Source organism: Sinohyriopsis cumingii, chromosome 2 (genome assembly GCF_028554795.1).
Source record: "Sinohyriopsis cumingii isolate HCF-2022 chromosome 2, ASM2855479v2, whole genome shotgun sequence".
Lineage (NCBI taxonomy): Eukaryota > Metazoa > Mollusca > Bivalvia > Unionida > Unionidae > Sinohyriopsis > Sinohyriopsis cumingii.
This window is the reverse complement of record NC_142962.1, coordinates 126,164,069-126,176,644: the sequence shown is the minus strand read 5'-3', so window position 1 is coordinate 126,176,644 and position 12,576 is coordinate 126,164,069.

Sequence of the window (12,576 nt, the reverse complement as noted above, 5' to 3'; positions counted from 1 at the left end):
GTGGATAATATTCTTATGCTTTGTTTTAATATAGGTATCTAAAAATATGGACCTTTTTCACCTCACTTATGTATTTGATTTTTTTATGATTCTTTTTTACTAGGTCGCTGATTGCAGCATTAAATTTGTACATAAAAACTGCCCGGAGTAAAATTTCCCAGCATTCCAGGCGACAGTTGCCATATTGTATGGTGGAAACCCTGTAGTTAACAGTCATCAGCTTGTTGATATTACAAGAACTTAGAGCTTATAAATCTTTGGAAGCATATAATTATTTTGTTTTTGGCTAAGTTGTGGATATTGGACAAGTCACTATCAATGGCAGGCGGGCCTACTAAATACTGTTAAGCCTGACAAAGCCATGCAAAGTCAAATTTTAAAAAAAGTGTATTTATATTGTTATATATATTGATGAATAAATTAACCAAACCAAAAGACTAGTTTTCAACATAATTATGCTAAAATAATTACTGAAAATTTGGCGACAGTTCAAATTTGAACATGATTAAGTATTGATAAAGTCTTGACACAATCATATTTGAAATGTTTGTTATTATTTTATAACTTGTTCTTTTGACTGATTATGGAGAGAAAATGCAATTTTCCAATATATGTTGTTATGAGTTATCAATTTTTATTTCTACTTTTGTCGGTCTTCGACACAACAAAGGTACACAAAGCCAGAAAAGTATACTAAAAAGGTGTATTTATGTTGCAATATCTGATTGTTGAATAAATCAAGCAAACCGAAAGACTAGGGTTATACACGTACCCTAGTCCTACAATGTAAGACATACGACAATTTCTTTTTTTTGTTTTTTTTTTACGCCTACAACATAAATATCAGCATTGAGGTCTTACACATAGGACTAACACGTACCCCATTAATAGACTGCAAATTGCGAGATTAATTAATTTGGATAATAACAAAGTCAGACAAAATCATATTTGAAATGTTTTGTATTTTTATGAGTTACTTTGATAAACTATGGAAATGAAATGCTGTATCTTTAAGTACATATTATTGAATAATCAAACATGTTGGCAAACTCAACAAGCGTGTCAATGTTTGACAAAGCATAACAAAAGCAAACAAATCTTGACAAAATTGTAACTGAAATGTTTTTTAAAAAAAATATATATTCCATAAATTATCGACAAAAATGGCTATTTTTCACACAGGCACACAATGTCATAAAATGGCAGACAAAATCATGCAAAGTCATCACAGAACATAATGTTATCATTCCTAACTTGAAAAGTAAACCCCCAAAATGTAATACCTGTATATCTTTGAATAACTAACCAATTAAAAGCATGCAACATGCCAAATGATGCCTATTTATACTAGGGGACACGTAAATATTAGTATAGCAATAAAAAAAAATTACTCCATGTTAGCTTCATCATATATATTCTACATCTCTCTAAATTATATTTCTTGTTTATATTTAACAAACATCTTGGGGCCCCGAGTGGCCGAGTGGTTTAAAGCGCTTTCCGTTACGGATCACTGCCATCTGTGTAGGTTCGAGTCTCAGATTTGGCCAATGTGTGTATGTGAGAAAGCTTGCCAGTAGCTTCTCGAGGGTCGGTGATTCTTTATGGGGATTTCCCGGGTTCTTCCTCCACCATTAATACTGGCTGCCATGTATAGCCTATCGTGTGCTGAAAAATGGCGTTAAACCATACAACAACAACAACAAACATCTTATTTAGGTTTAAATTCCAAAATGCTTAGTGCTTCTGCTAAAAAAAGACAAAAAATGAACTGGCATTGTGCTGTATGTTTACTTAATTGTGCTGTTGTTTCCTTTATTTGTGATAAGTGCAAGTGTTTGATACATGCAGAGTGTGATGGGTTGACATCTGATGATTTAAAAACTATTTCTGGACAATACCCTTATGAGTTTCATGGGTGCATTCGTATAGCCAACAGTGGAGTGTACAACTATGAAAACTCAATGAACAGTCCAAATACGGTTATTATTACTATTATTATTATGTTGATTATCAAAAAGCATTTGTGCATATCGACATGACAAACTCACTTGTCATAAATTAGTAAATGAAAAGAGTTATGCTTATTATACCAAAACCAATATATGCAAATGTGAAAGACTCTGTGAAAATGCCAAAATAACTTTGATATAAATATTTAACTGCCCAGCTGAGGTAAGGCAATGTTGTGTTTTATCACATATTTTATTTTGATTATTTATAAACGATTTAAAGACATATTTCTGACTAGAATAATGGTGTATCAGAGGAATCTATGTATAATATGTACGCTGTGTCAATGATATACCATGAAATGTATACATTTTTCATTAAAAGGAAACAAGGCTTGCACTGTGCATACACATATTGGCCGTTTGAATGGAGTTTAGACTGATTACAGGCAACTGTGTATTCACCGAGTCAATGAACTCACATCCAAGCCGAGTGTGTCCACTACAAAATGTAATGTTCTTTTGTGCCTATTCACAATCATCTCTGCATATTGATAAATTGATTGTTTACATTTTTGAGTTTCTAATTTTATTCACATTGATTAAATCAATATAAGTCACACTTATGATTTATACATGAAAGATGGTTTTTTATGAAGAACGTAGGGCACTACAAAGACAGATTCTTGAATAATGAATGCTCATCAATGCATTAGTTTGCAGGCCCACGGATATTAAGGTGGAATAGAATCTAAGCAAAATGACGAGCCAACAATAGATAATTAAAACATTTTAATATGTTTAAAGTTCATTATTCTGCCTTGATTAACATTAATACTGGCCATAAAATTCTCTTTCTTTTGCTTTGGTTGGTTTGACTTAACATTTGCCATCATCCTTTCATAATTCCAGAGACATTGTGGTATTTCACAATCAAAAATCCTCTATTCTCATTTTTCATGCATTTTCACCCTTGATATTTTTGGTCAACTGAGAGAGAGAGAGGCCTTTGGATATTTTAAAATATAATTAATAATAATCGATTTTTGTAACCATATAATAGGTTTATGATACAACAACATCAACAAAACCTTAAATACATTATATATGTGTGCCCCATAACCAAGATATTTACCTTACTGTGTCAACTAGCAATTGCAACTCTGTATCATTGATTATATAAACACTTTAGATAGGTCCCAAGGAAGTGTACACATACCGTTATGATGAATATTTTGTCGGTTACTTGGTACAATTTCAGTGTCTTTTATCCAGCCCAATTTTTTTTTCTCTCTTCGGGCCATGGTCGTCTTTGTAGATGATATATTTTCTTTTCTTTTTCTCAAGATAGCTATTTTTTTCTCCAAATAATAGCAAGGATATAATATTTTGTTTTGGTATACCCCTTTACAAAAGTTTTAGCAGTTACCAGCTCAAGTTATTATTGCGTAGTTCCTTTGGCTATGGGCAATGTCGTGCCCAATAAGCTTCATCACCAAGATGTATCGTTCCTACTAAACACAGCAAAATGTGCAAAGACAGATGTAACTATTGTGAATTACGTTAAGTATTAAATCATGCATTTTCTCAAACATTTTCTTCTTATCATTATTTGTACAATATTATAACATTCTAAAAATATTTAATTACGGTTAGAGTAAGTTTATACAAATATCTTCCCAAATGGAGATTAATTTTCTTATTAATTCTACTCTTTCTCCTTTTGTTTGACAGTGAAACATCCTCATGTCAATTTATAAAAATATTTAATTACGTTAAGTGTTGAGAGAGAAAAAAATGACAGGATCACGACAGGCAAATACATGGCAATTACTTACAATATTGGAAAATATATAATGTTGATACAAAATTTATATAAATAAACATAACAGGATTAGAAAATGTTTGCTTTGTCTATGATCATTATTTTTTTTTATTATTATCTATTTATCTCATTACAAGGATAGAAACGTTTTAAACTTACAATGCTGGAAATTATTTACTGTTGATATAAAACTTACTGCTATGGTAGTGAAGTGCAACTGTATTCCATTAACATGTGTCAATATCTGTTACAATCACAAGTAGGTGAGTAGGACCGTGCTACCTTTTTGTGTTGTGTTGTGTCACTTCTGCAATGGAGATAGTCAACTGGTATTGTGCTTTGTGAAATGGTATACTTGTTTCTGACAAGACCAATTACTCTTTCCACATGTGATCTGTTGTGTGCAATTTTCCTTGTTGCCTCTAACTTGACTGGTGAGAGCTAAGTTTTTCCTTTTGTGAATGCAGGTATTTTCACTTCTGCACACATTAATTCCACACTTACTTGAATGTTGAATCCCCTATCAGCAAGTACTAAATCTCCTGGCACAAGTGTTTGTTTTTTAAAGACCACAGTTATATATTTGTCTGATACTCTTCCACCCCATCCACTAACGAGAAAAGAAACTGCACCCTGTGGTCTAATTCCAATCAGAGAGGTGACACCAAAATGAAAAATTGCAAATTTTACAGAGCACACACTGCTCGGTCTAGTCGGATTTCATAAGCGGATAACCGATCATAGTTAAATACATGACTAGCAGGCACAGCAGTGGTGTCGCTAGGGGGATGCGGGGGGGGTGCGGACTGCACCGGGTGACACCATCAGAGGGGGTGACACCAAAATGACACTACTAAGGATTCTGTATGGTTTGTTACGGAAGGAGGACCATGGGGGTGACACCATGAGCTACCGCACTGGGTGACACCAACCCGAGTGATGCCACTGATTCCAATCAGAAATTTCACTGTGTTGTGGTGTTTGTAATTTGACCAGTTTTCTGCTCTTGCTAATAAATTGGATGGTCTCTCAATAAATACCTGAAAGCAGTCAATCACTATTGATACTCAGACACCAAAATGTCTTCTGAATACAATTGGCATTGACATCTGTAACTCATCAGAATCAAAGATTTCATCTTAATACACATTATAAGAATGTCTGAAAATGCTGTGCTTGCACTGCTGGGAGAAATGTGAAGTCTGTACCCAAGGTCCTGCAAACTGAAATTTAGTCTTAGCTTCAGTGGTAGCAGCATGAACTTTTCAAACTTATTTAGAGCACTTTTAGAAGTCTCGGGAATACTTGGAGCCAGAAACTAGAAAAGTGCCATCAATACAGTGTAATTTTGTCCTGTAAAGTGTTTGACTTTCTCTGGATCATGTTGTAATAACTCGGGTGAAATTCTAATTTTATTCTGCTTCTCTTTCAATGCCATATTCTCAAAATGCAAAAATTCAGCTCGTCACACATCTGACTTGTGATGTCAGTCATTCTGCACCTGTTCTCTAAATGGCCTTTCAGGAGAATTGAACACCGAGGAGCATTATGTTTCTTTGTCTGAACCTGGTATACGATGTAATTCATTTAATTGCAATTGGTTTTGCAAATCTATTAATGCTTCAGCAACTGTGTGCTGAGCCTTTCATTCTTTTCTCAATTAAACTCTTGCGTACCACTTGAGAGGCTTCTGTGTCTGCTGTTACTGGTCCCAGTCTTAAGGAGGATGCCCAATCTGGATTTGTACAATCGTACAGGTCAGCCTTCTTACCTGAAACAGTAATATGGTGCATACAGTACATGTACATTTTGTTAACAAAATTGGTGTATTGGATCTTAAACAAATACACTGAAAAGCTTTGGCCGGCTTGGCTATTTATCTGGTTCTGCCACATGCTCATTACTAGCTGATTAATCAAGACAATTTTTAGGGAATTTCAAGGAACAAATATGACTGATTAACATGTGCATTAACTTTGTTGTTGTTGTTGTTGTTCTAGGGTTTAACGCCATTTTTCAGCACAAGATAGGCTATACATGGCGGCCAGTATAACTGGTGGAGGAAGAACCCTGGAAAACCCAGGGCAGAACCACCGACCCACGAGAAGCTACTGGCAGGCTTTCCCACGTACCCATGCTAGCCGAGCCTTGGACTTGAACCCACGCAGACAGAGGTGAGATGGCAATGATCCGGAACGGAGAGTGCTTTAGACCACTCAGCCACTCGGGGCCCCCATTAACTTTGTCATTGCATCATTTTGATCAATCACAGATGTGCTTACATCAAATATGTACGAACTGTTACAAGTTAGTGCAATAAAAACATATATAGTACTGATTGTAAACATTAATTGTTTTTGTTCTCTCACCACAACATCTTTCTCGATCGTTCAATCAATCGATTAGCCGTGTCCAAAGCCAGGGCTGTGTTAACCTAGGATAAAACAAAAATCATTTTTTGTTCAATAATAATTTGCAAGCATGATATATTTTCCAATACATACCAGTTATACAACGATCCAAGCACACCTTATGATATTGTTTAGATGGGTCATATCCTTCGCAATTTATCTGGGCAAGCCAAAGTACATATCTCTCAGTTGATAACTGCTCTGTTTTTGGTCCCTGATTATAAATGACTCTTGGGATGTCAAAGAAGTGCCACTGAACGCCTTTTTATCAGCACGGTTTGTGCAACCCCAACAAAACACGAGTTCACCGTTGTTAACAAGATTTCGTCTTTTCACTTCAAAAGCTCACTGTACATCATGATGGACTGTGGAATTCTAGGTAGTTGTGTTACATCATCAGAAAACCATATACACATGATGATGACAGCTAATGTTTATGTTACCATTTTTAAGAGTGTGTGTGTGTGCTCTTCATTGTTATTGTATTATCTGTCCTTATGTACAATCTTATTGTTGGCACCATTCTTTTTAAATTAGATATAAGCTGTATTGCAACATGCCTTTACTCCTAATTTGGTGCTGCTTAATTTAATAAAAATTTTAATTTGTACCAATTATTATTTTTGTTGAAATTATCCTAAATTGTGGTCTTAATTTATCCAGATACTAAATTCACTTTTAATCAATCCCTTTAAAATGCTTTACTTGCAGATATTGCACTGTGTGTTTTGTCTAATTGTATCTATATATGCTGTGTTTGTCCGTCTTGCAAATCATGCTGTTCTTATGACTTATTTGTTCTATGCAAAGTTGGTAAAAAGCTTATAAAAGCTTGTGTTGAATTGTTGTTTTAAATCATGCAGACAAAAAATAAATCTTATCTTTAGATTAGATTAGAAGAAGTAAGTATTAAAAATGGGTAACATTTAATAGAAAGCACCTTGCTACCCTGATAACCTTAAGTTGAGCTTGTGGTAAAACGAGATTTATTTATAATAGGCATGATTAAAAGAAGAGTAGTAGTTAAGTGGGGGGTTTGAATTTGGTTACTGATGTAGGTCACAGCCTTCTATCTCCCCATGACTTTGTGCCCATGTTATTGTGTATGCACATAAACATCTGGATTTTATAGTCTGTGAAAGTAACCAACACTTGGCATCAAATGGAAGAGGATATTCATGGAAGGAGAGGGGCAAAAGGTCATCATCTATATCAGCAACTGACTAAAACTGCTGTATTTCATTACAACTATGGTAGACATGACTGTTTATTATAATTATGATTTGCATCAACACTTGCATAGTTAAGTTTTCAGTCAAGCGTATATTATAGATTGTGGTTATACTACACTAAGCTAAGCAGGTGAGACAACATTAAACATTTAATTTAAAACTCAGAAAATATGCATGTTTTATTTCATGAAGAGGGAAGAAAGAGAAAGGAAGTAATAAAGATGAAGAAAAAAAAGGAAGATGAGGTGAATTTCCAGTTTTGTATTTGTTTTCTATTCTCTGATACCACCTGAATGGAAACATGCCAAAAAAACCACCATTATCTTTTCAAACACCATATAATCTAATCTTACCTATCATAAGTGCAATATTTACTAAGGGTTCATTTATCTGAGCTCCCACCTTTTTCTGTATCACCTGGTTCCAGAACCTTGCATGGACTTAATCCATGTAATCATTCGGTCTAAATGCAGTCCATATGTCTGTATCCAAAGGATCCATGATTAACAATCAGACCTTCCTGCAGGGTCAGAATCTCTGCCTAAAACTTCTGTCCCTGATCCTTTAGGTTCCAACCTATCAAAGCTACTTGTCTGATGATACTAATTCATACCAACTGCCCATGATCTCAATTAGGCTCTGAAACAATAACTGGACCTACTCTGGATATCACCTTTCTTCACAATCAACTAAACTGTCCTTGACTTGAAATACTCTAGACTCCTTAAAATACCTATACTTGTTAGACTCCTGTTGGACTCCTTATTATAATTATACCTGTTGGACACCTTACTATATCTATACCTGTTGGACTCCATAATATACCTATACCTGTTGGACTCCTTACTATACCTATACCTGTTGGACTCCTTAATATACCTTTACTTGTTGGACTCCATAATATACCTATATCTGTTGGACTCCATAATATACATATACCTGATGGACTACTTAATATACCTATACTTGTTGGACTCATAATAAATCTATACCTGTTTGTTACATGTTTAGGCTCTCATAAACACTAACAAGAAAACAGTGAAGACAACAAGCTTTGTATAATTGAACAAATAATTTTATTTCCTTCGAAAAACAAGGTAAAAAGGAAGAAAAAATCTTATGGTTTTAAGAATCAAATCCAAAAATAATCCAAGAATAAAACAAGAATTAAAAATTAGAAGTCATAGTAATAAGATCTTCTAATGAATTTGAGTTCGAGTCCTGACAAAAATCCAAAATGGTAGGCGATAATGTATGATGTAGTCAGTATAGTAATGACGAGTCAACAGTTCCTTGTTGAACCACAAAAAATAATATTCCAGTTTTTAATTCCAAATAAAATTTTAAAATAAATGTCTTTGTCCAAGAAATTCTATATGAGCACTTATATATTCCCAGGGAAAAGAATTAATAATTCCATAAAATACAATTTCAACTCAAACTGGTCACAACAAAACAAACACCTTGACGTCTAAGTGTTTAAAGGCCAGACTAAAATTATTTCTTAAAACATCACTATTAAATCTGGCTACTGTGCAAAACAGATGCCCACATAACGGTCAACCCTCTGGTGAAACCAGAATTTCTACATGTTTAAAGTCACATCCAGTACAGCCTCGATTTCACTCTAAATTTAACACTATGAATGAATTTTTAAAAAATATAGAAAAAAGTTGTTTACTCATTCAGAATCAAGGTCAGGAACTAGGTCAGCATTTGATGCAAAGTTCTAATTATAATATTCAGTTTTCCAAAAACAACTGAATTTCTGGAAAATATCAAATCAGTAAATAAAATTACATTACAGTAGCATGTAATGGAATATAAAAAAATTAAAACAGAGAAACAATTAAATTAAATGAAATATAAATTAAATCAAATATACATAACACTTCCCCCATAAAGAGAAAGATTTATATAGTAAAGCTTTCTTTTTACCACAGATTAATTATACATGAGGTTAAAAAACATAAGAACTCTTATGAATTATACACAATGTACATGAAATAATACATTTCTATACAATGGAAAGTGCATCTCCTATTAAATTATCTTTTCCCTTGATGTGCCTGATGTTAAGAATATATTTCTGTAACAACAAACTTCACTTTAGTAGTCTTTGATTTTTATCTTTCATCTTGCCAATGAAAGTAAGGGGGTTGTGATCACTAAACACAATAATCAAAGAAGGAGCTGAAGTAATGTAAACTTCAAAATGTTGTAATGCCAGTATTAAAGCTATACATTCCTTCTCGAGTGCTGAATAATTTCTTTGGTGCTTACTTAATTTCTTAGAAAAATAGCACACTGGATGATCAACACCATTTTCGTCGTCTTGAATCAAAACTCCTCCAACTGCAACATCACTTGCATCAACAGACAGTTTAAATGACTGGCTGAAATTTGGAGCTGTAAGAACTGGCATGCTTTTAAGTATAGCTTTTAACTTGTCAAAAGCCTCCTGACATTTTTCAGTCCAAAGGAACGTGTTTTTTTACTCAATAAATTTGTCAGGGGTTCAGCAATTATGGAAAAATTGGAACAAAATTTCCAATAGTATCCAGCCATACCTAAAAGTTGCATCAATTGCTTGTAACTAACAGGCACAGGGAATTCTGAGATAGCCTTGACCTTACCATGTATAGGTTTAACTTGTCCATATCCCACAATATGTCCTAGAAAAGTTACACTAGCATGGCAGAACTCACTTTTGGATAAATTAATTGTCAAATGTGCATCAATGAGTCTGTCAAAGAATTTCCGAATTGTTGCTAAATGTTCTTTCCGGATGTCATTGTAGATGATGACATCATCGATGTAAGCATCACAATTATCTAGACCAGAAGTGATCATATTCATTAGATGTTGAAAAGTACTTGGTGGTTCTTTCATCCCAAATGGCATCACTTTATATTGATAAAGTCCATCTGGAGTCAGGAATGCCAAAATTTCCTTTGCTCTTTCTGTTAGTGGAATTTGCCGGTGGTCAAATTTGGTGACATACTTGGCATTTTCGATCTTATCAATACATTCATCGATTCTTGGTAATGGAAATGAATCTGCTTTTGTCACACTATTCACCTTCCTATAATCAGTGCACATAAGGAAAGTTTTATTTGGTTTCTGAACAAGCATATATGGTGAATTCTAGTCACTTTTACTGGCTCTATGAAATCATTCTCCAGCAAATACTGAATTTTTTTTATTTTCAAGTAATCCTGTTTGAGAGGGTTGATCCTGTACAGGTGTTGTTTCACAGGTTTGGAATTTACGATTTCGTTATGGAAAATTTGTTCTTGCAGGAACATCTGGAAATAAGTGCTCATATTCAAATAATAACTGTTTAAATTCATTTCTTTCTTGCTGTTGCAAATGTGTGAGTTTTGATCCAGATCTTTCATAATATCTGAATTCCGAAGATTTGTCACTCCAATATCAGTAGATATTCCTTCACTTAAATCTTCAATGAGTAGGACAGGTACAACTAAATTAATTGCATGTTTAACCTGGCCATCTCTTTCAATATACTGGTGCTCCTATAATTTATTTACATCCCAGGAGTACTATCATTATAATTTAACTCATTCATTTTTTTCTTCACTTTGTAAGGGCCGTAATACCTAATCTGAAGAAAATTTTGATGCATGAGCAAGAGAGACAGAACTCTATTACCAGACTCAAAAGTTCTCTCCACTGTAGTTCGTACGAACCATAATTTCACTTTTGACTTGAACTGCTGGATGCCAAATTCAAGCATAATCGGCTATAAAGTTCCAGACATAAATTTGATCCTTGACCTGATTGGACAGATTTGGGAAGGCCAAATTGAGTAAAAAAAACTTTATCAGAGATTTTACTGTTATTTTAGATTTAATATTCCTCAAAGGAATTGCCTTTGGGAACCTTGTGGACGCCCACATTATGGTCAACAAGTATTGGTTACCTGACTTGGTCTTAAGTAAGGGACCAACACAATCTACCATAATTTTGCTAAATGGTTCGTAAAATGCAGGAATATGTTGCATATGGGCCTCAGGTACCTTCTAATTGGGTTTTCTTTCCATTTGACAAGTTTGACAAGATCTACAGTATTTACAAACATCCCATTTGATATTTGACCAAGAGAAGTGAGTCAGGATCTTGTGATAAGTCTTATTAATCCTCAAATGACCAGCCAAAGGAGTTTCATGAACCAGATTAAGTATTTCCTGTCTGTTCAATTTTGTAACTACAATTGTATAGTTCACTGACTACTCATCACCAGCAGGTACCTTGGGAGGTTTCCATTTTCTCATAAGAATTATATTTTAATGAAATAACAGACAAGCACTTCAGTGGCTTCAGTTTCACTAATGGCCCTTTGAAACAAACAGGAGATCTCAGGATCTCTTTCCTGTTCGACAACAAGTGATTGTCGATTGTCACCCTGATTAGAATAAAGAGAATGAGTAATTAAAAGAGGATCACTGTGATCCATACATTTTGATTGATCCAAACAAGAAGTGAAAATGACCTCATCAAAAGCCTGACCAATACATGTGTCAGCTAAAGGAATACTTTCCTTGTCAACATCTTTCTCAAGAGCTTTCTTTGCCATAGCGCTGGTAACTGCACAAGCTGGGTATAAATCAGGGTATCCTCTTTCAAGTGGATCGACTTTCTAAGATCTAAACAAGGCTTGTCAGTTACAAGAAATTCTGTATGAGCACTTAAATATTCCCAGGTAAAAGAATAATTCCATAAAATAGAATTTCATCTCAAACTGGTCACAACAAAAAAAAAACCCACCTTGACATCATAGTGTTTAAAAGCCCAACGGACTAATTTCTCTATAGAAAAAGGTTATACACTAACTTAAGATGCAAAACAGATTCCTGTATGAGGGTCACGTCATTACTTTCTAGAACAAGATAGAAGCTTTACATGCTTAACATCACATACTCCCAGTATGACCTTGATTTCACTCTATAAATCCCACACTAAGAATGAATAAAAAGAAAAAGAAAAAAAGTTGTTTACTGATTCTGAATCAAGGTCAGGAACTAGGTCAACATTTGATACAAAGTTCTAATATTAGGTTTTCGAAAAACTGAACTGAATTTCTGGAAAATATCAAATCCAGTAAATAAAATTACATTACAATAGCATGTAAAAGA